Source organism: Amia ocellicauda (genome assembly GCF_036373705.1).
Source record: "Amia ocellicauda isolate fAmiCal2 chromosome 11 unlocalized genomic scaffold, fAmiCal2.hap1 SUPER_11_unloc_1, whole genome shotgun sequence".
Classification (NCBI taxonomy): domain Eukaryota; kingdom Metazoa; phylum Chordata; class Actinopteri; order Amiiformes; family Amiidae; genus Amia; species Amia ocellicauda.
The window spans coordinates 572,123-596,361 of NW_027102659.1; the positions used below are offsets into that span (position 1 = coordinate 572,123).

The 24,239-nt window shown below is 44.2% G+C and overlaps 6 non-coding genes across 6 annotated transcripts; all 6 read left to right on the forward strand.

The window, feature by feature from the left end:
* The first annotated feature begins 1,146 nt into the window (after window positions 1-1,146).
* On the forward strand, window positions 1,147-1,219 carry trnav-aac (transfer RNA valine (anticodon AAC)). Its single transcript has one exon. It is a non-coding gene; the product is annotated as a tRNA-Val (tRNA).
* Window positions 1,220-1,788: 569 nt separating this feature from the next.
* Window positions 1,789-1,862, forward strand: trnav-cac (transfer RNA valine (anticodon CAC)). Its single transcript has one exon. It is a non-coding gene; the product is annotated as a tRNA-Val (tRNA).
* An 895-nt stretch (window positions 1,863-2,757) lies between these two features.
* trnav-cac (transfer RNA valine (anticodon CAC)) lies at window positions 2,758-2,830 on the forward strand. Its single transcript has one exon. It is a non-coding gene; the product is annotated as a tRNA-Val (tRNA).
* A 541-nt stretch (window positions 2,831-3,371) lies between these two features.
* On the forward strand, window positions 3,372-3,444 carry trnav-aac (transfer RNA valine (anticodon AAC)). Its single transcript has one exon. It is a non-coding gene; the product is annotated as a tRNA-Val (tRNA).
* A 15,444-nt stretch (window positions 3,445-18,888) lies between these two features.
* trnav-aac (transfer RNA valine (anticodon AAC)) lies at window positions 18,889-18,961 on the forward strand. Its single transcript has one exon. It is a non-coding gene; the product is annotated as a tRNA-Val (tRNA).
* Window positions 18,962-19,560: 599 nt separating this feature from the next.
* On the forward strand, window positions 19,561-19,633 carry trnav-aac (transfer RNA valine (anticodon AAC)). The gene has a single exon. It is a non-coding gene; the product is annotated as a tRNA-Val (tRNA).
* Window positions 19,634-24,239: the final 4,606 nt, after the last annotated feature.

The following is a 24,239-nucleotide window of genomic DNA, read 5'->3' on the forward strand; positions in this document are numbered from 1 at the left end:
CAGCTTTCGGGTAAGACATTCTCTTTAATTTTAAACCATGAATGAATTGTTGCACCTTTTATCCTATCTCTTCACTACGTCATGACACACCGCCCTCTTAGAAGAGAGTAGCCCCTGAGCCGTCAGACCCCCCTCCAAAACCCCACACGTCGTCTGTCGTAGTTCTGCAAGCTTTCCCATTCACACCTTTCAAAACCCTGAGTCGGAGACTCCATTTCGCATTCTCTTGGACCCTCTTGCAAGCCTTCTAGAGTCTTATCCACAAGCCCCAGATCTCTCCAGGCCATCACCTTCAACCAGTCCTCATAAGAGTATTCAATTACCGTCTCAAAAGGTTCCAACGTACCCTCCTTCTCTCCCAAAGCAAGAAGCTCCACTCCAACATAGCTGGGATCCCTTTTAAAGCGGTAACCCCGTCGAGCCCCCCAGAACAACACCCAGGAGCGTTCAATCTTCAAATTGGTGAGTACAGGAACCCTTGCCCGGGATTGTTTCTTGCGGGGTTTCATGTTGATGTCGCTGGACATGTTGAAGAAGCGGGATGTTTCAGAAGCTGAGAATTAAAGAGGTATTGCCTAAAAGAAGCGCGGGTTCTTAAATAGAGAGGAGAGTTTCGGGGCGTTGCCTTCAGAGGGGTGGGGGTATTTATGGGTGGCCTTGTTGTTCAGGGTTTTATGGGTGTACACTTTCTGACGGATATGACGTAGGAATAATTAAGGAAATAACTCTACCTAAAATCACGCCCCCCAATTATGACGTAGGAATATTAATAAGCTTAGGGCATACGTCATAACAAAATAGGCCGCGCCCAAAAAACCCTACTATCTACTCTTATGTAGTTGAAGGCGCAGTATAGCTCTCATAGTCTGGTGGTGACGGAAGACCACCAGCCGTTTGAACAAGCCATTCAGCATCACCTTGTTGGGTTAAGTGCAGGCACTGTCAGAGCGCAGGGCGTCCTGCCTTTGAAAGAGTTTCCGAAGTGTCCTGATGTGCCCTTTAGCAATGCCAAACAGGTCTGTGAAAATGGCATCATTTCGCGGCACTTCAGACGCCATCTCACAGTCTAGCCGACCTGAAACGCCTGAGCCCGTTTTACCAGCAGGCTCCTACGGTAACCGTTTGAAGCAAGAGGTGGCGTTGTCAGTTTCCGTAGTGTAGCGGTTATCACATTCGCCTAACGCGCGAAAGGTCCCCGGTTCGAAACCGGGCGGAAACAGCCTGCTTTGGGCCGGCCCTTTTCGTCCTGCTTGCCCTCGTGGTTCCCCGCAGGCGGTGGGTGGCTTTTCTTCATTGGAGTGCCCGAAATCGGTGCTCTCAGAGCGTCCGTCCGTCGACAGGTTGAAATTGTAAACGCTGGTGTAGCCACTTTTAATTAAAATCTGATGATGATGATGATGATGTTGTTGTTGTTGTTGTTCTTGTTGTTCTTGTTGTCGTCGTAGTCTCCGTCATTATTATTGTTAAAGTAAAGCAGTAGTTAGATTTGTTGCTACCGTAAGGTGTAGAAGGCACAATAGCTCTGATAGTCTGGTGGTGAAGGAAGACCACCAGACGTTTGAACAAGCCATTCAGCATCACCTTGTTGGGCTAAGTGCAGGCACTGTCAGAGCGCAGGGCGTCCTGCCTTTGAAAGAGTTTCCAAAGTGTCCTGATGTGCCTTTTAGCAATGCAAAATAGGTCAGTGAAAATAGAAACCTTTATCTCACAGGCTGGCCCACGGGAAACGCCTGTGCGCGTTTTATCAGCCTGCTTCGATGGAAGCCATTCGAAACACCAGGACGGGTCGTTTTCCGTAGTGTAGTGGCTATCACGTTTGCCTCACACGCGAAAGGTCCCCGGTTCGAAACCGGGCGGAAACAACCCGCGGTGCACGCGTGCCAGTGCCATGTTACCCGTCGCCTTCTCTCTGCCCCAAGGCCGGCCGTCGTTTTCTCTTCCTCGGAGTGGCAAGAAATCCTGACCTTAAAAACAAACGATCGCAGAAGGGTAGCTTTGCGAGGCGCTGGAACTCACACTTTTAAAATCGATACATGTTGTAGCTGTTACAATACGACCGTAGCAGGATCAGCGACATTGCTGTTACTCTTATGTAGTCGAAGGCGCAGTATAGCTCTGATAGTCTGGTGGTGACGGAAGACCTCCAGCCGTTTGAACAAGCCATTCAGCATCACCTTGTTGGGCTAAGTGCAGGCACTGTCAGAGCGCAGGGCGACCTGCCTTTGATAGAGTTTCCTAAGTGTCCCGAAATCGGTGCACTCAGAGCGTCCGTCCGTCGACAGGTTGAAATTGTAAACGCTGGTGTAGCCACTTTTAATTAAAATATGATGATGATGATGATGATGTTGTTGTTCTTGTTCTTGTTCTTGTTGTTGTTGTTGTTCTTGTTTTTCTTGTTGTCGTCGTGGTCGCCGTCATTATTATTGTTAAAGTAAAGCAGTAGTTAGATTTGTAGCTACCGTAAGGTGTAGAAGGCACAATAGCTCTGTGATTGTCTGATGGTGGCACAAGACGAGCAGCAGCTGTTTGAACAAGCCATTGAGCATCACCTTGTTGGGGTAAGTGTAAGTCTTGTCATAGCTCAGGGCGTTCTTCCTTTGAAAGAGTTTCCAAAGTGTCCTGATGTGCCCTTGAGCAATGCAAAATAGGTCAGTGAAAATAGAAACCTTTATCTCACAGGCTGGCCCACGGGAAACCCCTGTGCGCGTTTTACCAGCCGGCTTCGATGGGAGCCATTTGAAACACCAGGACGGGTCGGTTTCCGTAGTGTAGTGGCTATCACGTGCGCCTCACACGCGAAAGGTCCCTGGTTCGAAACCGGGCGGAAACAACCCGCGGTGCACGCGTGCCAGTGCCGTGTTACCCGTCGCCATCTCTCTGCTCCAAGGCCGGCCGTCGTTTTCTCTTCCTCGGAGTGGCAAGAAATCCTGACCTTGAGAACAAACGATCGCAGAAGGGTAGCTTTGTGAGGCACTGGAACTGACACTTTTAAAATCGATACATGTTGTTGCTGTTACAATACGACCGTAGCAGGATCGGCGACATTGCTGTTACTCTTATCTAGTTGAAGGTGCAGTATAGCTCTGATAGTCTGGTGGTGAAGGAAGACCACCAGACGTTTGAACAAGCCATTCAGCATCACCTTGTTGGGCTAAGTGCAGGCACTGTCAGAGCGCAGGGCGTCCTGCCTTTAAAAGAGTTTCCGAAGTGTCCTGATGTGCCCTTTAGCAATGCCAAACAGGTTAGTGAAAATGGCATCCTTTCGCCGCACTTCAGACGACATCTCACAGCCTAGCCGACCTGAAACACCTGAGCCCGTTTTACCAGCAGGCTTTAACGGTAACCATTTGAAGCAAGAGGCAGCGGTGTCAGTTTCCGTAGTGTAGCGGTTATCACGTTTGCCTAACGCGCGAAAGGTCCCCGGTTCGAAACCGGGCGGAAACAGCCTACTGTGGGCTGGCCCTTTTCGTCATGCTTGCCCTCGTGGTTCCCCGGAGGCGGTGGGTGTCTTTTCTTCATTGGAGTGCCCGTAATCGATGCACTCAGAGCGTCCGTCCGTCGACAGGTTGAAATTGTAAACGCTGGTGTAGCCACTTTTAATTAAAATCTGATGATGATGATGATGATGATGTTGTTGTTGTTGTTGTTGTTGTTGTTGTTGTTCTTGTTGTCATCGTGGTCGCCGTCATTATTATTGTTAAAGTAAAGCAGTAGTTAGATTTGTTGCTACCGTAAGGTGTAGAAGACAACAGTAGGTATGGCGTGTGATATCAAAACATTCAGAATACTTTTAACCTATATAATTTATAAGCTTTGTAAAATAAACCCAAATATCTCTTTTGCGGGGATAAACGCTGTTCTGAGTAGTTTGTGACTTGTTTAATACCAAACAAAGCATCGCTATAAAAAATAAATAAAAAAATCACTGTAAAAGTGCTAGTTCTTTTTGATCTTTATAGTTATTTTCTAGGCTCAGGTTGTTTTTTAGCGCTTATAAAGGCCTGAAATATTCTTAGTGGTTGTTGACTATAGGTCTTGATGCTTAAAAATGTTTTTTTGAGAGACCAAAAGGTTCTAATAAAAGTTTAGAGTAGAGAGGAGAGAGATCGTCTCCATCTTGGTTTCTATTTGAAATTTGATGCAGTGTCATTTTATTGGTTGGTTTTGATATGTTAATTGGTAACAGGGTGGCACAAAGGCCAGACCAGAACAATGCCTTACAAGCAGATCCGGCATGTGGCCATCAGTATAAGTATGAAGGTCTGGTCTTCAGCTCGACAGACTCACACTGACCTTTCGATTTAAGACTAAAGATCAACAATGTCCGGAAACAACATCAGCGATTCGATTTAAACGAGTTTTTAGGCAAGTCTTCAGATTATTTTCATTGACTCAGAGCGTGTTGTGTGCATGTATTGTAAATAAGGCTATAACATCTGTTTTAAGTTCTGTAAAATTATTTTTCAGCCAGTCAACAGGAGTTAATTCCCAACGCTGAGGAGATCATCTGGAACAACGACGGTAAGATTTTTGTGTTTGCGCTCATGGGTTCTTATGCATGGGTGTGTGTGGTTTTGAAGCGGCTCATTAGAGTTATGAAAACGTTTTAATATATATTAATGCCGGTCTCTTTAATTACACAGAAACTATCGAAAGGCCTGTGATTAATGTCTCCGAGGATCGACCAAGAGAAGTGGTTGTCCCTAGACAGGCTGTCTGCCGACCGGGTAAGAACTAAACCCCTGTTTGTTTGTATAACGTTTCTGTAAGATGTTTGAGTCCAGTTTTGTTAATTTAAAAAAATTATCCTGTCTAACAGTATTAAGAAACGTGGTTCGAGACAACGAAAGGCCTTCCACATCGAGGGCTTGTTTCGTTTTACCTTCGAGAACCGTAACCTTTCAAGAATCTGAAAGGCCGTCAGCCCCGGTATCTGATAGCTGTGAGTATATATCTGCAGCCTGTAAGAGGTTAAAGCTTTTTATAAAGCGGTGTGGTTAAAGGTTAAACATGTCTCTTACCTTCACAGCGGTGCAAAAAGCTAAACCAGCCGAAAAACATAAGAAACGATTATTCTGTGGAGGTAAGTAAGATCTTTCAAACTTTAATGTTTTTAAAAGGGCTTTTTTGCCCGTTGAGGGCTAATATTTAAGCGATGGGTGACCGTTTCCTGTAGGGCGGGGGGTTCTGGGAAAGATCTTTAGAAGTCCGGACAGGTCTAGGCTTGTTTCTGGGGAACGTGTTTAGAAATGACCGATTGCTGTACCGTCTGGTTAGGAAGTAAAGCCGTCCGAAAGGGTTTAGTAAGTTGTTTGGCTTATATCCCGCTATTATACTTCTGTTTTAAAGTGGTTGTAGGAAAAGGCTTGAAGGTGTTCATTGTATTTAATATTTAAACAGATCGTGAAAACGTTTGTGAAACAGGAAGTCCCGGGATCAGGAAGCGTTTACACTTGGAAGGTTCGATTAAAAATGAAATGTTGTTGTGTGTGTGTGTGTTTTATTAACAATATTACAGTTTTTAAAGAAACATTTAAGAAACAGTTTATTTACAGCGGCTTCTCTGTTTTACATTTATTATCAAGTCCTAATAAATATATTGTCTGTAAATAATAAGGCGTTGTAGTGAATGTCTAAGGCTATTTTCAAAGGTCTAAAAAAGCTAAAGGTTTTGAATGTCCTGGACATGTTGTTTTAAGTTTGATTTCTGTCACCGTTTAAAGATGTAAATGTAATGTATATTTTTATTCTTCCCAAGACTCTTGGGATAGTCATTCTGTGAATGAGCTATTGAGGACAATTACCCCGTCTAAGTGGGATCAAACATCTTCCCCGGTGAGATCACCGAGAGGATCCCCCACGGTGGTCTTGGAGACCCCCCAACATCTACTCAGGCCACAGCCTTCTGGGAGTAATTCAACACCCCAGATTCAGCCCGCCGCATTGTCGGGCGGAACAAATACAGGCATCCAACAACCTCAGGGGTCGCCGTCAGTCAGGGCTGACACACCACCCAACGACGGCCTGGTTTCAACATCGTCCCCCCAGACCCGTTTCTTGGCTACAGAAACGCGGAACAGTACCCCGCGCTTGGCCAGGGTGTCACCGCAAAGGCCTTCTTGGTCTCCGTCCATGAGTATACGCTCGCTCCCTGCCTCCTTCGACCGAGATTTACCGGAGCGACCATCCTTTGAAGCTGAGCCAGGCCACCAGCCCCCGGAGCTACATCCTGAAGGTCGGCATGAGTTGCTACATACTTTGTTACAAAATCAAAGACTTGTGTTAGTGGGGCAAAACCTGGTGATAGAGAGCCAAAACATCCTTGTTAATACCCTTACTAACGAATTGTACCGTATTTAATGTTTTAATAGACACAAAACGCCTTACTATTGTGGGTTGTTGGAAAAATAAAAAATAAATTAAAAAATGTCCTGACTTGGTAAAAGAACTCACAAACTAAAGGATTATGAACAAGCTAGGGCCCCAAAAAGACCTTCCCGAGAGAACATCCCCGGCCCTGTTGTGAACTCCTCTGATGTCCCAATGAACCTGGAACTATTACAAATGATAAATGATTTAAATAACCCCCAATTACCACCGATAGAATGTGAATTAACAGACTTACCGGTGAACCCCGACCTGTTACAGATGGTCAATGATCTAAATAACCACCTCCCACCGGTAGCGCTTATAGAGGTTCACCCCCTAGTTCACCCCGATTTGTTTGAAATGGTGGAGGCTTTGGAGGAGCTACCCCGACCAAATTCTGCCCCTATCATAAATGATTTGAGACAATTAGAACACAGGATGGCGGCAGAAGCAGCCATCACTATAGAGGAGGGTCTTGACATTAACCGGTTGGATATCTTTGAAGGACTTTTACAGGCTTTAAATGAGCCTCCTCAAAAAGGGGGTTTTGTAGATGTCAGCAGTGGGGGTGTTCGGAATGTGGAGGGTTCTGAGACTGATAAGGCTGTGGAGGACATGCTCTGTGAGAATGTAGGGGGTGAAGGCTTTGTTCAAAATGATGATGTGTCCAAAAGTACCAGTGATCCCGTGATTATAGATAGACCGGCCTATAACAATTTTGAAATGATTCAGCGTTTTAATTTTGCAGAACTTTTAAATTGTGACAATTATGCAGAAATATTTGTCAACATACACGAGGCCTTGCAGAAAATGCTTGAACAGGTTGCTGAAAGGGTCAGACCTCGAGATGTTGTACAGTTAGAACTCAGAGGGAATGATTTGTTTAGCAACCTATCTGTAATGCTGAGTGGAGATAATTTAGATGTCTGGCTAAAATCGAAGCGTTATTGCAAAGTAACGCAGCCATCTTAGCTGATGAAAGTCTGTCTCTGGTAATGAATGTGGTTCGTAACCCTGAGGGTGGGGCGCTTAGAAGACTGTCGAAATGCTTGAAGAACGACATAATTAGGACCAAGCTCAGGCAATTAGTGGTGAGATCCAGTGGGGACAATAAGCTCTGTTTTGCTTACAGTTTAATAAAACTACTCACCCCCGACATGCCTGAACCCCAAGCTCTGCAAGAGGCTTTAATGCTTCATCAGAGGGCCGGCTTAAACTCTCAACAGATGGTTGCCTTTTCAGACATCACCAAGTTTGAGGAGTTGTTGTCTTTAAAAATTGTTGTGTGGTACCGTTGTGAGGTAAAGGAAGTATTTGTGAAATTTCAGACACATCCTGAAACCCATACACAGACACTGTTTCTCTTCCTAAGTGATAGTCATTACTTTGGAATAAAGAGTTTGACGGCTTTTTTGGGTTGTTCGTATGTTTGTCATTGGTGTTATAAGGCCTTCAATGATAAGCTTAAGCACCGATGTGACGGTTACTGTAATGTCTGTTTCAATCCGCAATGTCGTAAGGGTTTGGCCCCTACCATCCGATGTAAAGATTGCTTAAGGATTTGTCTCTCAGCGTTCTGTTTTTCCGAACATAAGGTACAGAGGGCCGCTGCTGAGAGGGGTTAAAAAATGGAGTTATTGTGATCAAACTAAATGTTGCCCGCAGTGTTGCCTCCAGTACCGTTTTCATGAGGTTAAACCACACAAATGTCTGGAGCCGAGATGCAGGATCTGTAATGCTGATTTAACCCCGGGGTCCGAACACCAGTGCTTTATTCAGCCGGTTAAAAAGGAGCCGCCGCACAACTGGTATGTCTTTTTTGATTTTGAATGCCGGCAAGAAAACGGGGTCCACGTTGCTAATTATATACACTGTATTGACATGTTGGATCGTGAGTGGTCAGCTAGCGGTGAGAGTTGTGTCAGGGATTTCTTTACGCGGTATCGAGGTCCAAAATACCTCAATTACACATTTATTGCCCACAATGCTAAGGGTTATGATTCTTACATTTTGATGAAGTATCTGGTGGAAAATGGGGTGACCCCAAAAATAATAGCTCAGGGTAGCAAGATCATGTGTTTCACCGACGAAGCTTTCAACTAACGTTACATAGACTTGTTAAATTTCCTCCCCATGAAATTGAGCGCTTTGCCTAAGGCTCTGGGTTTTGAGGCTCAGAAGAAAGGTTGGTTCTGCCATTTTTTTAATACTAAGGACACTCAAAATTATCAAGGGTCCTACCCGCCCGCCTCTTATTATGGGGTTGATACTATGATGTCTCATGAGAGGGAGGAATTCTTTAAATGGTACAATACGGTTAAGGGAGGTGTTTTTGATTTCCGAGAAGAGATGGCCGCTTATTGTAAAAATGATGTGGTGATCCTTAAAGAAGCCTGTGTGCGTTTCTGCGCCGAGGTTATCAACACATCGGGTCTCAACCCTTTGCAAAGTGTGACCATAGCGTCTCTCTGCATGAAAATGTATCGGTCCAATTTCTTGCAGAAAAACACTATAGCGGTCACCACTTCTGACAACTATCGTGCTTGACAAAAGAACTTTTCGACTGTCTCCATACAGTGGGTGGAATACCTGAGTGCCCGGGATAACATCTTCATCAGACATGCTTTAAATCAAGGGGAAGTAAAAATGGGGCCTTACTACTTAGACGGTTTTAGCGACGTGTCCGGGCGGCGTACCGCTTATGAGTTTGCCGGTTGTATTTACCATGGCTGTCCTCAGTGCTTCGACCCAAACACCTTTAACCCCGTAACACTAAAACTCTGCGGTGATATGTACTATGATTTCCAGAAACGAATTGAAACTTTAAAAAACACCTATGGTTTGAACATGCTGGTGATTTGGGAACACGAGTGGACGACCCTGAAGCAACAGGATGCGGGGGTATAACGGTTTATGGAAACCTTGGACTTTCCTGAATGTCTAGAGCCCCGGGATGCGTTATTTGGGGGTTGTACCAATGCCCTCTGTTTACATTATGAGGTAAAGGAGGGTGAGAGAGTAGATTACTATGATTTCACCAGTCTGTACCCTTATGTCAACAAGACCAAAATGTACCCGGTGGGGCGTCCAACCATTGTTTATCGTGACTTTCTCGAAATCGGACATTACTTTCGTTTGATCAAAGTCACCATGTACCCTCCTCGCGAGCTGTTCTTACCCGTGTTGCCTTACAGGTGTTCGGGAAAATTGATGTTCCCACTTTGTAGAACGTGTGTGGAAACTGAAAATCAAACTACCTCTTGTCTGCACAGTGATGAAGAGAGAGCGCTGACGGGTGTCTGGTGTAGCATTGAGCTTGACAAGGCGGTGGAGAAAGGTTACAGAGTCGGTAAGGTGTATGAGGTTTGGCATTTTTCTGAAAAAACTGATACTCTTTTTGCTGATTACATTATGACCCATCTGAAAGGGAAACAGGAGGCATCGGGCTATCCCTCATGGTGTGTTGACTCCGCGGCCAAAGAGCGATACGTTCAGCAATATTTTGAAAAGGAAGGGATCCGTCTAGAGCCGGGGAACATAACTGTAAACCCCGCCAAGAGACAAATGTCCAAACTGATTTTAAACAGTCTGTGGGGTAAGTTTGGGGAAAGAAATTACCGTCTAAACACAACCTTGATTAAAACCCCTGAACTGTTCATAGAATTTATGTTTTCCAAACAACATGCAGTATCACACTTTCAATTCTTAAATGACCACGTGGCACAGGTCCAGTGGAGGGCCCCTAAAGATTTCCCCACCAAACAGGGGAACGTTAATGTTTTCATAGCGGTTTTTACCACGGCTTACGCCCGGCTTGAACTGTACAACTTAATGGATCAGTTGCAGGAACGCACGCTCTATCATGATACTGACTCTGTAATCTTTGTCACCAGGCCAGGGGATTGGGTCCCTCCCCTCGGGGACTACCTTGGGGAGTTAACGAGCGAACTAGATCCTCAGGACCACATAGTGGAGTTTGTTTCAGGGGGTCCTAAGACTTACGCATACAGAACGGCTGCGGGTAAGACCTGTATGAAAGTTAAGGGTTTCACTCTGAACCATTGTAACAACAAGCTCATTAACATCAAGTCTCTGACGACCCTGGTAGAAAGTTATGTAACGAGAAAGACGCGCCTCCTCGTGAGATTATTACAGCCGGAAATCAGATCTATCGCAATAAAAAGGGGTACACGTTGGAAAATAGATCACTAAACAAACGGTTCAGAGTGGTGTACAATAAAAGAGTGTTGAAGACTGATTATACCACTCTGCCTTATGGATATTAGCGGTGGTTTTGATAACAGACTTCAACACCCTTTCTCCTGTATTATAGCCGGTCCCTCCAATTCGGGGCAGAGCTATCTTATAAAGAACATCATAGAAGATGTGGACGCAACCGTGTCCCAAGCTCTTGACAACATAGTGTGGTGTTACTCTTGCTGGCAACCTCTCTACGATGATTTGGCTTCGAAAAAAAATAATCTGAAATTTGTGCAAGGTCTCCCCGCCTCGTTGTGTGGTGATGACTTGTTCCCGCCCGGTCAAACTAACCTAGTGATCCTTGATGACCTGATGGAGCAGGCCGGTGACAACAGTGAAGTGGAAAAAGCTTTCACAAAGTACACTCATCATAGGAATTTAAGTATTATTTATTTAGTTCAAAATCTATTTTTTCAAGGTAAAAAAAGCCGCACTATTAATTTATATGCCAATGATATAATTATTTTTAAAAACCCCAGAGATAAACTACAGGTCACCGTCTTGGCTCGTCAAATGTACCCTAACCAGACCAAGTTCTCTTTGGAGGCATTTGAGGATGCCACCAAAAAACCCTACGGGTACTTGATTGCGGACTTAAAAGCACAAACCCCAGAAGACTTTCGCCTCAGAACAGGTTTGTGCCCGCCCGATTGGCCGGCAGTGTATGTGCTAAAGAAAAGGAAATAAATAAGAATGTCTGTTCGGATTAAAAGAAATCTGCCGCTTTTGCAAATGTTATTTGAGAGGAGCCCGCGCCATAGGAAAGCTGTGCTGGCAGGGGCCCCCTCGGATTTGATCGAGACCCTGTGTGAAATAGCTTTTAACATCTTACGCGGTAATATACCCCTAACCCCTTCTCAACATTCTAAACTCAAAAAACAAAAAGCGGTTATCAAGATCATCGCTAATAAGAAGTATTCTATTAAAAGAAAAAGAAAGAAGATTAATCAAACCGGGGGTTTTATAGGACCGCTGTTGAGCATAGCCGTGCCTTTCCTAACCAGTCTTCTAGCTTCCAGAGTGGGTTAATAATGGAATATGCTCAGAAAATGTTTTTGATCCCTCAGGAGCAGCTTGAGAAACTGAGAAAAAATGTTGTCGGGCCAGAGCCCATTAGACAAACGGCCGAAAACAACCTGGACTCTGAAATGAAAGCTATACAGGCCAGGGCCGATTTAAATCAGTATTCCAAAGCCCAGTTGTATACCAACACGTTACAGCGCTACCTCCGTCTGGTTAGACAGGGTGAAAAAGATCAAAACATTTTAACTTTAACCATGGCCTCTCAAGAAAATGGTTCTGGGGCTGATGCGGGGGGTACGGTTGATAAAGATGTTGCGGTGACCGAACCTGTTGAGAGTTCAGAGGGAGATGTTGTAACGGATGTTTTGAGAAACATGCCGGCCAGAAGCAAAAGACATGCAGAATATATCCTGCACAAAATGGTTCAGAAACCGCGGGTAACGGCTTGGAATGAACAGGGTGAATTTGTTTTTAAAGGACAACTGATCAAAGGTTCACACATGTTTGATTTGTTGAAGAGTGTCACTAGCACTAATAAGGTACCCGATAGTCGCCGACCTGTAGGCTGGAATGCTTTCCTACAGGCGATGGCCTGTCTGAACATGCCCCAATCAACAGTTCCTAACCAGGAAACGCGACAAAAAATCCGTCTGTGTAAAGAGGTGGAGCCTGATCTGACTCCGATATCTCATTACTCTGACCGTGCTGAGCGACCATCCTCAGGATCTATCCATCGTTGGGAAGCTTATTAATCTCATGTTTTTATTTGTCTCCCCTGTAAATAATGTCTCGACAAACATTTTTTTATTTTTATTTTTTATTTTTCAAATGTTGTACATTTATTTATACCATAACCCCTGCTTTGTATAAGAATTGTGTTGAATAAAAACAAAACTAATGATTCAAAGGCTGTTTTCATTATTTTTTCACCTTAACACGCATGACATCTTTTAAAATCCTCACAAGAACACCCCATCTGTATACACGGCTGGCTAGGGTCGTAAGTCATTGTGTTATAAGGGGGGGTCCACAGTGTCCTGACAAACTCTGCCACTTTTTTATCATTTTGGCCTAAATCCTCACTGTACAAGGCCATAATATCGGGGTATGACCTTCCTTTAGATCTATGATATAAGAAAAACACACAGTGTTGACCACAAGTGAAGGTCTGAAGACTTTGTACTTGACGACCGCTGTAAATGGTTTCTTGACAGTTCTTGAGCAGAAAGTTATTGATCTTCCGAGGGAAAGGTCTGAAATCCGGGGGGTTTGCATAGGAATCAAAAAATTCACCACGGTGGTCCTCCCTTAGATAAATAGCCAGCCAATGTTCTCCGGGCATATTTTTAGGGTGTGTGTTGATTATGTACATTGCAGGTAAATTCTTGACCTTAAATTTAGTCAGCTGATCGCAGGTGTAGACTCCTTGAAACAGTTTCCGTGAGCTGGCCAGGGCATTCATGATGTGGTTGAGCTCTCTGGTGTTCATTTTAATAATAATCATACATAACGTTTCTCCTCTGATTCACCTCAATAATGTTGTCAAACACTGCATACACGACCATATTAACAGTGCGTGGTAGAGGCTGCTTGAAACGCATCTCCAAACGCATATTGCCCGTCTTCATCAGTGAAAAATGTTGTCCACACTCTTCGTCAAGGGTCAGGTTGAAACCGTACAGGGTGTAACCGCTGCAGTATTCCCGGCGATCGATCAGCAGAGTTTGATCCTTGAGATGGCGACCCGTAGCCAGTACTAGACTGTCATATTCACGAACCGCATTGCCGATTTCAAAGTCAGGTTGAAAAGGTCTGGATGGAACCTGCACACCATCGACGTACAACGCTATAAATTCCGCGTTAAAATGTTTAAAGTTAAAGGGGTTCTTGTTGTAAACCCCGGTAAATGCATCATTATCCACGAGACCTATAATAACCTGTTTTGGGAGCTGTCCTAGAAACAGATTTTCCTGGTTCATCACCCGTGTCCCTGCGGGGATACTGTGGACTTTCATATAGACTCTTTCAATCGGGTACTTGGCGTTTGCCGTCATTAACGCCTGCGCGTGTCCTAGTTTAACCGCCGGGGAGACGGACACTTTTTTCACAAACAGCGAGGCCGATAATATGGTCAGTTTATATTTTTCAGTATCAGGGGTCATCAGACAAAAAGCACTTTTACTACGGATCATTTTAATTTTAATGTCTACCCCGTTGAGCATGAGTTTTTCTTGGAAAAATATGTCTGCATGGATATGCCCCATTAGCTCAAAGGTCCTCCCTTCTGTTGAAGAGGCCGTTCTTTTTTGAAAACCCTTATTGAGTCCCTCTGGATCCTTGTCGTCCATAGCTTCCGGGATGTCTTTGAAGAAAAGGCCGGGGCTGAACTGTTTGCTCAGGGTCTCCTCACTATAATTAAGGATACACTCCATCATGGCTCTATAGGGGTAAGTATTGCTGCTTTGACTAATGAGCCGATCTCCCAGGGTCACATCCACCTGTGAAAACATGGTGGCCACCGGGTAATTGATGACCCCAGCGTTGGCCGTCTTCTCGATTGCATCGCCATCCTCATCAGTCACTTTACAGTTCATTAAAATAAATGTGTTATTCAAATCAATATAATCCTCGCCATTGCCAGCTATAAAAAACTCCAGAGGGGCCGTGTCTGAAATTTCCACGATATGTTGGAGAATGAGAGATTCTTCGTTTTTTGTTAGCCACGGATCTTCGTCGCCCCCTGGTGGACACATGCTGTTTCTTCTTTTACCCCCCCTCCTCGCCATTACCATGAGACCCGAACCCTCCTGATGCTCATGGCTAGCTGCCCGGTTCATAACATTGGTGAACACGTCACTAACAATATTTTTAGCCGCTGATTTCAAGTGGGGTCTGGCTATAGCAAAGCCTCTCTTAAGCAGGGGTACGGCCATTCTAAAGAGACCACGAAAGAGTCCTCCTAGACCGGCGCCATACATTGTGGGGGCTCCTACAATACCGGGCAAGCCGTTCCCGGCTTGCATCTTGTAATAATCCACATAGGCGCTAGGATCTACATAACCCCTCGAGGTAGCCATTTTAATAATGTACACACTGTTTCAGGGGTCGAAAATGTAGTTTGACAATAACTTTACCGAAGCGGAAGGGTACGTTGATATTCTGATCCGATTTGACTTCGATCGTGATGTTGTCAAAGTGGGTCTTTGAGACTGGTACGTAGTGTGGCTTGTCATAAGTAATTGTGACCATGTCATTGCTTTTACCTTTAATAAGTACATTTCTCAAAAGGGGGACATAACTATCCCCGACCCTCTGGTGGGTTATGATATCCGTATACACATAAAGAGTGTAAAAGCCGCCCCACCACTTCTGAGAACCTGCTCTCTGTGTCAGAATAGAACCCTAATATACGCCCCAGTTGGCCGCTGGTTTGAATGCTAATACCTGGTTTTGACACCTTGTACACTCTGTTTTTAATAGGGTTGTAATATAGCTTGATGTTGGGGGTGCCTTCTGAGAACTGTTTATGCATCTCATCTAATATTTTATCCACATTGTCATAATAACCTCCTTGTATCGTGAATATCCATTGATTTTAACATCATCAAAAATGGCGAAGGTGGCATCCTTATCTTGTAAAACAGCCCAAGTGTAAGGATACTGTATTTCCGCCAACCCCACTTCCCACGACCCCCTTAGATCTATAGATTTTCCAAATTGTACCGTGTAACTGGATATTTCATTTTTAGGGTATATATCGAGAGAGGCGTTACTGGGTAGAGTCACGTAGAAGCCTCCTGATTCCATCTTGAGTACCGAAAGTAATGCCCCCAACCTACCCACGGGCATGTTGTTATAAGGATTGAATATCGCAAACCTGTTGTTCCGGGACCCAACTATTGAACTTTTCAGGCCATCCAAGCCATTTCACCAACACGTATTTTTTCCGGTTCTGGGTTTTTTCAGCTAATATCTTTTCAACTCTGTATACACTGTCTTTACCCACAATCATTTTTTGTAACTCGGCTTCGTAAAACGTTCCTTCTATATCCTCCCCGTCATAGTCTTTTAACCGGTACACGGGGGGGTCTCAAGCCAACTGTTCGGTAACTGTAAAATATTCGTCAGAAAATGTTTGTTCATAACCTTTGGCAAAAGTACTCCTTAGCTTTGAAACGCGAACCACATCACCGATGTTGAACTTATAAGTAGTTTTTCCCTTCTTAATAAATGGTCCGTATAATTCTTTATAGACCTTAAAAGAATTACTTTGATCAACATCTATAGGCTTCATTTTAATACTGGTGTGATACCCTTGGTTGTAAGCATCGATAAAATCCTGAACTTTATCAAAATACTTGAACGTGTTGACCGCTGTAAAATATCTCCAGATTTTGGTCTTCATGGTGCGGTTAAACCTCTCCACTACCAATGCCTTAAGCTCATTACCGGTGGTGAAATGATGTATTTTGTGTCTCTTCAGTAGATTCTGAAATTCTCTGTTGAGAAACTCTTTTCCTTTATCAGTCTGCAGTTTTTTAGGACATCGACCCTGGGACAATATATCCTCAAAGGCCCTTGTCACCGCCCGACCTGTTTTTTTATGTAGAATGCGAGCCCAGGCATATTTTGATAACACATCGATACACATCAACATCAATTTGTGACCATTGTTATGTTTTGATAAATTTGACATATCGACTAGATCCATTTGCCATTGTGAATCTATGTCAGTTGCATATACGCGGTTTCTTTTAAAGTTAATCCTGAGAGGTTTATGTAAGGTATAGGCGTCTTGTTCCCGTAACCATTCTGAAACAACCACATCATTAACCTTCACTCCGGCCTCAGCGAGTCCTCTTTGAAAACCCTTCTTACCCGCCAAACCCCCAATCTTGGCTGGTTTGTAGTATAGTTCCTGCATTTGGGGAGCTTGCCGAGTCATTCTGTCAAATAACCAAACAGACCCACACTATGCGCAAAGTTTTTATACAAGGTTTTTTATTCAACTTCAGGAGAGCAGATACCCCTTTTTAGACATTTGAGAAAAGTATAACATACACAACAATTTTTTCTACGGTCCAGACAAAAAGAAATCAGATGATTGGTTACTTGATCTATATCAACAAATATACCTGTTTCTTTATCTTGTAGGCACACACCTCAGTTACATATGTAAATAAAACAACAATATGACCTATTTTAAAAGTAAACAGAGGTGTATTAAACATGCTCAGCAAAAGGTCATACAGATGTTGATGATATGGCCTAATATCATTCTTGGCCCCCTTGAGCGCTTCATCCCAGTGTTCGTACCCCCCGGTCTTTGTTACAGCAGCCATTCACTTTTCCAGGTTTGAAAGTTGATCCTCATCGATGGTTAAATCTGTAGAGAAAAGGCTCGCGTTGGCTACTTTTCTGTCAAGCACATGGTGTAATAGCGCTCTCAGGTTAGCTACAGAGTGTTGATGACAGAACCAGTTGCAGAAGCAGTCCAGAACATTCCCCATGTTCAAAGTCCCTTAGTTCAGGTCAGAGTCTGAATCAGTGGCGTAGATGTCGAATTCCTCGTCGCTGCCCCCAGCTTTAACTTCTTTACTGAAGAAATAAGCTTTTAGCTTGCCAGCGGTTTTTCTACTCGGCTCATCCAGGTCATTGACCAGCTGCCCAAGTTTCTCTATTATAAACAGCTCCTTTTTCAGCTCCAGCAAAATCTCATCTATGATTTTCTGGACTTGTCCCGCAGTGACATGTATGTGGGAGTAAGACAGCGCCTTGATTAGTGCCGGTTTCAGCCACGGTTTGTTCAGTCTTCTGTAAAACACGTTGAAATAGAACAGGAAATAGTAACGGTCTGGTTCAAACAAACAACTGTGTCTCAACTGACTGGGGTGATTCACTTCACACCCCCGACAGACTTCTTTCAGAGCTCGGTCGATGAGAGCACTCAGAATATACACCAGGGTGCTTTTAACCACTCTGCTTACTTGGTCACATACCCCGGGCACAAATCCTGCGTCTTCATCACGCCCCTGGGACAGTCCGATGCTCATTGGGTCGCCTGGTGGTTTGTGGGGTGTTTCTACATCCATTGGACTGACCCCCTCCTGAGACGCACAGACGGTAGACAGTTCGGCAAAATCGAGGCCCTCCATGAGCTCCAGAGGCTGGGGATCCCCGAGACTCATTTGGACATCCATCGCACCGCATGTTGTTTCGTCCTGAGGGACCGGGGTCTGAGGTCTTGGAGGGTAACCGCAGTCAGAGGGTTCCAGAGTGTATACAAAATCTGGGGAATAGAACCAGGGGTGATCCCGGGTTTGAAGAGGCCTGTAGAGCCTGTCGACGTCCGCAGCTTTCGGGTAAGACATTCTCTTTAATTTTAAACCATGAATGAATTGTTGCGCCTTTTATCCTATCTCTTCACTACGTCACGACACACCGCCCTCTTAGAAGAGAGTAGCCCCTGAGCCGTCAGACCCCCCTCCAAAACCCCACACGTCGTCGGTTTTATCATCGTCGTCGTCATTCAAGGGGGATATATAATCCATAATCCAGCATATTCTCCTTCTAACCAAATCCAGTTGCGAACATTTGGTCAAGATGTCAAAACCATCATTTATACAGTTTATGACCTCTTTCAAGAACGGCCAGTCCACGGCGTCAAACATAATTTCAGTAACCTGTTTTTCTGGATCCTCCACACCCCCTTCAATAGGGTTTGTAATCAGGGTACTGCTAAACAAAACCTTACGATCTGTAGTTTGAGATAGACTCTTCACCACTCTACCGTAGTTCTGCAAGCTTTCCCATTCACACCTTTCAAAACCCTGAGTCGGAGACTCCATTTCGCATTCTCTTGGACCCTCTTGCAAGCCTTCTAGAGTCTTATCCACAAGCCCCAGATCTCTCCAGGCCATCACCTTCAACCAGTCCTCATAAGAGTATTCAATTACCGTCTCAAAAGGTTCCAACGTACCCTCCTTCTCTCTTAAAGCAAAAAGCTCCACTCCAACATAGCTGGGATCCCTTTTAAAGCGCAGGGCGACCTGCCTTTGAAAGAGTTTCCAAAGTGTCCTGATGTGCCCTTTAGCAATGCCAAACAGGTCTGTGAAAATGGCATCCTTTCGCGGCACTTCAGACGCCATCTCACAGTCTAGCCGACCTGAAATGCGTGAGCCCGTTTTACCAGCAGGCTTCAACGGTAACCGTTTGAAGCAAGACGTGGCGGTGTCAGTTTCCGTAGTGTAGCGGTTATCACGTTCGCCTAACACGCGAAAGGTCCCCGGTTCGAAACCGGGCGGAAACAGCCTGCTGTGGGCCGGTCCATTTCATCCTGTTTGCCCTTGTGGTTCCCCGGAGGCGGTGGGTAGCTTTTCTTCATTGGAGTGCCCGAAATCGGTGCTCTCAGAGCGTCCGTCCGTCGACAGGTTGAAATTGTAAACGCTGGTGTAGCCACTTTTAATTAAAATCTGATGATGATGATGATGATGATGTTGTTGTTGTTGTTCTTGTTGTTGTTCTTGTTGTCATCGTGGTCGCCGTCATTATTATTGTTAAAGTAAAGCAGTAGTTAGATTTGTTGCTACCGTAAGGTGCAGAAGGCACAATAGCTCTGTGATTGTCTGATGGTGGCACAAGACAAGCAGCAGCTGTTTGAACAAGCCATTGAGCATCACCTTGTTGGGGTAAGTGTAAGTCTTGTCATAGCTCAGGGCGTTCTTCCTTTGAAAGAGTTTCCAAAGTGTCCTGATGTGCCCTTTAGCAATGCCAAACAGGTCAGTGAAAATGGCATCCTTTCGCCGCACTTCAGACGACATCTCACAGCCTAGCCGACCTGAAACACCTGAGCCCGTTTTACCAGCAGGCTTTAACGGTAACCATTTGAAGCAAGAGGCAGCGGTGTCAGTTTCCGTAGTGTAGCGGTTATCACGTTCGCCCAACGCGCGAAAGGTCCCCGGTTCGAAACCGGGCGGAAACAGCCTACTGTGCCCTTTTCGTCATGCTTGCCCTCGTGGTTCCCCGGAGGCGGTGGGTGTCTTTTCTTCATTGGAGTGCCCGCAATCGATGCACTCAGAGCGTCCGTCCGTCGACAGGTTGAAATTGTAAACGCTGGTGTAGCCACTTTTAATTAAAATCTGATGATGATGATGATGATGATGTTGTTGTTGTTGTTGTTCTTGTTGTCATCGTGGTCGCCGTCATTATTATTGTTAAAGTAAAGCAGTAGTTAGATTTGTTGCTACCGTAAGGTGTAGAAGACAACAGTAGGTATGGCGTGTGATATCAAAACATTCAGAATACTTTTAACCTATATAATTTATAAGCTTTGTAAAATAAACCCAAATATCTCTTTTGCGGGGATAAACGCTGTTCTGAGTAGTTTGTGACTTGTTTAATACCAAACAAAGCATCGCTATAAAAAATAAATAAAAAAATCACTGTAAAAGCGCTAGTTATTTTTGATCTTTATAGTTATTTTCTAGGCTCAGGTTGTTTTTTAGCGCTTATAAAGGCCTGAAATATTCTTAGTGGTTGTTGACTATAGGTCTTGATGCTTAAAAATGTTTTTTTGAGAGACCAAAAGGTTCTAATAAAAGTTTAGAGTAGAGAGGAGAGAGATCGTCTCCATCTTGGTTTCTATTTGAAATTTGATGCAGTGTCATTTTATTGGTTGGTTTTGATATGTTAATTGGTAACAGGGTGGCACAAAGGCCAGACCAGAACAATGCCTTACAAGCAGATCCGGCATGTGGCCATCAGTATAAGTATGAAGGTCTGGTCTTCAGCTCGACAGACTCACACTGACCTTTCGATTTAAGACTAAAGATCAACAATGTCAAACAACATCAGCGATTCGATTTAAACGAGTTTTTAGGCAAGTCTTCAGATTATTTTCATTGACTCAGAGCGTGTTGTGTGCATGTATTGTAAATAAGGCTATAACATCTGTTTTAAGTTCTGTAAAATTATTTTTCAGCCAGTCAACAGGAGTTCATTCCCAACGCTGAGGAGATCATCTGGAACAACGACGGTAAGATTTTTGTGTTTGCGCTCATGGGTTCTTATGCATGGGTGTGTGTGGTTTTTTAATTACACAGAAACTATCGAAAGGCCTGTGATTAATGTCTCCGAGGATCGACCAAGAGAAGTGGTTGTCCCTAGACAGGCTGTCTGCCGACCGGGTAAGAACTAAACCCCTGTTTGTTTGTATAACGTTTCTGTAAGATGTTTGAGTCCAGTTTTGTTAATTTAAAAAAATTATCCTGTCTAACAGTATTAAGAAACGTGGTTCGAGACAACGAAAGGCCTTCCACATCGAGGGCTTGTTTCGTTTTACCTTCGAGAACCGTAACCTTTCAAGAATCTGAAAGGCCGTCAGCCCCGGTATCTGATAGCTGTGAGTATATATCTGCAGCCTGTAAGAGGTTAAAGCTTTTTATAAAGCGGTGTGGTTAAAGGTTAAACATGTCTCTTACCTTCACAGCGGTGCAAAAAGCTAAACCAGCCGAAAAACATAAGAAACGATTATTCTGTGGAGGTAAGTAAGATCTTTCAAACTTTAATGTTTTTAAAAGGGCTTTGTTTGCCCGTTGAGGGCTAATATTTAAGCGATGGGTGACCGTTTCCTGTAGGGCGGGGGGTTCTGGGAAAGATCTTTAGAAGTCCGGACAGGTCTAGGCTTGTTTCTGGGGAACGTGTTTAGAAATGACCGATTGCCGTACCGTCTGGTTAGGAAGTAAAGCCGTCCGAAAGGGTTTAGTAAGTTGTTTGGCTTATCTCCCGCTATTATACTTCTGTTTTAAAGTGGTTGTAGGAAAAGGCTTGAAGGTGTTCATTGTATTTAATATTTAAACAGATCGTGAAAACGTTTGTGAAACAGGAAGTCCCGGGATCAGGAAGCGTTTACACTTGGAAGGTTCGTTTAAAAATGAAATGTTGTTGTGTGTGTGTGTGTTTTATTAACAATATTACAGTTTTTAAAGAAACATTTAAGAAACAGTTTATTTACAGCGGCTTCTCTGTTTTAAATTTATTATCAAGTCCTAATAAATATATTGTCTGTAAATAATAAGGCGTTGTAGTGAATGTCTAAGGCTATTTTCAAAGGTCTAAAAAAGCTAAAGGTTTTGAATGTCCTGGACATGTTGTTTTAAGTTTGATTTCTGTCGCCGTTTAAAGATGTAAATGTAATGTATATTTTTATTCTTCCCAAGACTCTTGGGATAGTCATTCTGTGAATGAGCTATTGAGGACAATTACCCCGTCTAAGTGGGATCAAACATCTTTCCCGGTGAGATCACCGAGAGGATCCCCCACGGTGGTCTTGGAGACCCCCCAACATCTACTCAGGCCACAGCCTTCTGGGGGTAATTCAACACCCCAGATTCAGCCCGCCGCATTGTCGGGCGGAACAAATACAGGCATCCAACAACCTCAGGGGTCGCCGTCAGTCAGGGCTGACACACCACCCAACGACGGCCTGGTTTCAACATCGTCCCCCCAGACCCGTTTCTTGGCTACAGAAACGCGGAACAGTACCCCGCGCTTGGCCAGGGTGTCACCGCAAAGGCCTTCTTGGTCTCCGTCCATGAGTGTACGCTCGCTCCCTGCCTCCTTCGACCGAGATTTACCGGAGCGACCATCCTTTGAAGCTGAGCCAGGCCACCAGCCCCCGGAGCTACATCCTGAAGGTCGGCATGAGTTGCTACATACTTTGTTACAAAATCAAAGACATGTGTTAGTGGGGCAAAACCTGGTGATAGAGAGCCAAAACATCCTTATTAATACCCTTACTAACGAATTGTACCGTATTTAATGTTTTAATAGACACAAAACGCCTTACTATTGTGGGTTGTTGGAAAAATAAAAAATAAATTAAAAAATGTCCTGACTTGGTAAAAGAACTCACAAACTAAAGGATTATGAACAAGCTAGGGCCCCAAAAAGACCTTCCCGAGAGAACATCCCCGGCCCTGTTGTGAACTCCTCTGATGTCCCAATGAACCTGGAACTATTACAAATGATAAATTATTTAAATAACCCCCAATTACCACCGATAGAATGTGAATTAACAGACTTACCGGTGAACCCCGACCTGTTACAGATGTTCAATGATCTAAATAACCACCTCCCACCGGTAGCGCTTATAGAGGTTCACCCCCTAGTTCACCCCGATTTGTTTGAAATGGTGGAGGCTTTGGAGGAGCTACCCCGACCAAATTCTGCCCCTATTATAAATGATTTGAGACAATTAGAACACAGGATGGCGGCAGAAGCAGCCATCACTATAGAGGAGGGTCTTGACATTAACCGGTTGGATATCTTTGAAGGACTTTTACAGGCTTTAAATGAGCCTCCTCAAAAAGGGGGTTTTGTAGATGTCAGCAGTGGGGGTGTTCTGAATGTGGAGGGTTCTGAGACTGATAAGGCTGTGGAGGACATGCTCTGTGAGAATGTAGGGGGTGAAGGCTTTGTTCAAAATGATGATGTGTCCAAGAGTACCAGTGATCCCGTGATTATAGATAGACCGGCCTATAACAATTTTGAAATGATTCAGCGTTTTAATTTTGCAGAACTTTTAAATTGTGACAATTATGCAGAAATATTTGTCAACATACACGAGGCCTTGCAGAAAATGCTTGAACAGGTTGCTGAAAGGGTCAGACCTCGAGATGTTGTACAGTTAGAACTCAGAGGGGATGATTTGTTTAGCAACCTATCTGTAATGCTGAGTGGAGATAATTTAGACGTCTGGCTAAAATCGAAGCGATATTGCAAAGTAACGCAGCCATCATAGCTGATGAAAGTCTGTCTCTGGTAATGAATGTGGTTCGTAACCCTGAGGGTGGGGCGCTTAGAAGACTGTCGAAATGCTTGAAGAACGACATAATTAGGACCAAGCTCAGGCAATTAGTGGTGAGTTCCAGTGGGGACAATAAGCTCTGTTTTGCTTACAGTTTAATAAAACTACTCACCCCCGACATGCCTGAACCCCAAGCTCTGCAAGAAGCTTTAATGCTTCATCAGAGGGCCGGCTTAAACTCTCAACAGATGGTTGCCTTTTCAGACATCACCAAGTTTGAGGAGTTGTTGTCTTTAAAAATTGTTGTGTGGTACCGTTGTGAGGTAAAGGAAGTATTTGTGAAATTTCAGACACATCCTGAAACCCATACACAGACACTGTTTCTCTTCCTAAGTGATAGTCATTACTTTGGAATAAAGAGTTTGACGGCTTTTTTGGGTTGTTCGTATGTTTGTCATTGGTGTTATAAGGCCTTCAATGATAAGCTTAAGCACCGATGTGACGGTTACTGTAACGTCTGTTTCAATCCGCAATGTCGTAAGGGTTTGGCCCCTACCATCCGATGTAAAGATTGCTTAAGGATTTGTCTCTCAGCGTTCTGTTTTTCCGAGCATAAGGTACAGAGGGCCGCTGCTGAGGGGGTTAAAAAACGGAGTTATTGTGATCAAACTAAATATTGCCCGCAGTGTTGCCTCCAGTACCGTTTTCATGAGGTTAAACCACACAAATGTCTGGAGCCGAGATGCAGGATCTGTAATGCTGATTTAACCCCGGGGTCCGA